Genomic DNA, 1,945 nt, shown 5'->3' with positions numbered 1-1,945 from the left:
ACTTACCTGGACGCTGAAATCAGTGAGAGCCAGTATGAGCTGGCTTCCTAATTGGGGGCAGGGCTGGGGCCCCATACTGACTCTACTGCTGACCAGCCAGCTGGTTAATCAAGACGTGGTCATTTCCCAGCTGTGCAGCAGAGGCAATGACTGATTGGAGCGGAGAGCTGGCAGGAAGCCCCGAGAAGCCTCAGAAAGCGAGGTGCGGCGGTGAACGGGCAACAGAGCAAGCCCAACACCAGATCGGTGAGACGACAGGAGTGTAGGGGATGGAGGAGCCCCCAAATTTGGCACTTAAGGCCAGCCAATTGGTCCTGAAGGACACGGTATTGAACAAGACCGGTGGTTTTTCCCAGTACCCTTCCCCTCTGAACATCCCTCTGCTCTTTTTGCAGCCCTGCTCCATGCCTGTCAGCAGACAGCGCTCGTTTGCACGTGGAGCCTGACACAGACCGTTGTCCTCTGTTACTTACACCACCCCCTTACTTACAATTCTCAGATTTGAGGGAAGGTACTTTGTTCCTGAGAGCTGATCCAAAATCTCTCCCAGTCGCGAGGCTGAAGTTGGTTCCTTATTTTCAGTTCCTTATTCCAGGAACCAGGAATAAGGAACCAACTTCAGCCTCGTCCCTCAGCCATGCAGTCGGCCCAGGAAAAGGTACTGCCCCCAAATTCCTCTCCTCTTTCTTGTTCTTTTCTATAACTCTTGTTTTGAAGCTTCGTCTGATCATTTCTCTTTGCCCTGAGCATGCAGGCCTCTTCCTGTGTTTCCTTTCCCTTATGGAGCTAAACACAAGCCATTGCTTTACCTGGTATTTAGCTTAGGCTGTGCCTGCTTCTGTCCCAGACCTGAGGAAGGGCACTCTGTGTGCGTTAGCTTGTCTAATTTCTCTTTCACTGTAGAACTGGGCAATAAATGGGATCATTAAAAAATCCTTGCCTCCTGCATATGCACTTTCCGAGCTACAATACTAACACTGCTTTCTTGTGGTAGCCATCTCAAGTGCCATACAGTGGCAAAAAGGGAGCAGCAGCATCCAGAAACATATATATTTGCCATTTCTTAGGTGGTCTAATAAAGGTTCTAGATTTTTGTGTTTCTTGTTGTCTGCACACGTATACACACTCACATCAACACACAAGGCTTTTATCAGACCAACTCAAAAAAATCCTTCTTTGAAACACCCTTTGTCAGGCTGAGGAAGCATCTGCAGCGGGTCTGTGCAAGATGCAAGAACCTAAACCAGGGGTGGGCAAAATGTGGCCCTTGGGCTAGATGCCAGGCCATTCTATTGAGCCCACTGGGCCCCCCAAAAATTTAGAAAATTAATATTTATCTGCCCTGGGCTGCCTGTCATGCGGTGCTTGATGGCTTGCCAAAACTCAGTAAGCGGCCCCCTGCCTGAAATAATTGCCCGCCCCTGGCTTAGACACCCTGCAGCCTGACCAAGGGGGTTATTTCCTACACACAAGGACCTTTTCCCCTCTTTAACTTTCCCTGAGCCTAATGACTGGCGTACAAGCCGGAAAGCTTGCAGGGGGGCTAAACTCAATCTTCTGAGGCCCCTTCCAGTCTACGAAATATTGTCTATGTTTGTTTGCAGTGCTCAGGCGGTCTCACAGAAAGTGTTAAAGGAGTAGATCTTCCTGTGTGGAGTTGTTTACCTAGGTGCACACACAAAACAAACAGATTCACGAACGAGAGCGCCAGAAAAAGCGGAGCCAACGGGAAAGCACCATAACTACTTCACACAAGCCCCTAAGCCGGCTAAGGTACTGAAACGCCGCCCTTCGATCTACCTCTGTTCTTAACCAACAAGACGAGGCGAGAGCGCGGATGCAGCCCCCCGCTACCACAAATCGTGCAGCCGAGTTTCCCGCCCGCGGCTAAACCGGAGCCCGACGCAGTCCAGGTTGCGCTATCACCCCTGCCCAGTAAATGTAG

The sequence above is a fragment of the Crocodylus porosus genome, unplaced genomic scaffold, assembly GCF_001723895.1.
Source record: "Crocodylus porosus isolate Cpor-Errol unplaced genomic scaffold, CroPor_comp1, whole genome shotgun sequence".
Lineage (NCBI taxonomy): Eukaryota > Metazoa > Chordata > Crocodylia > Crocodylidae > Crocodylus > Crocodylus porosus.
Note: the sequence above shows the minus strand (reverse complement) of the source record.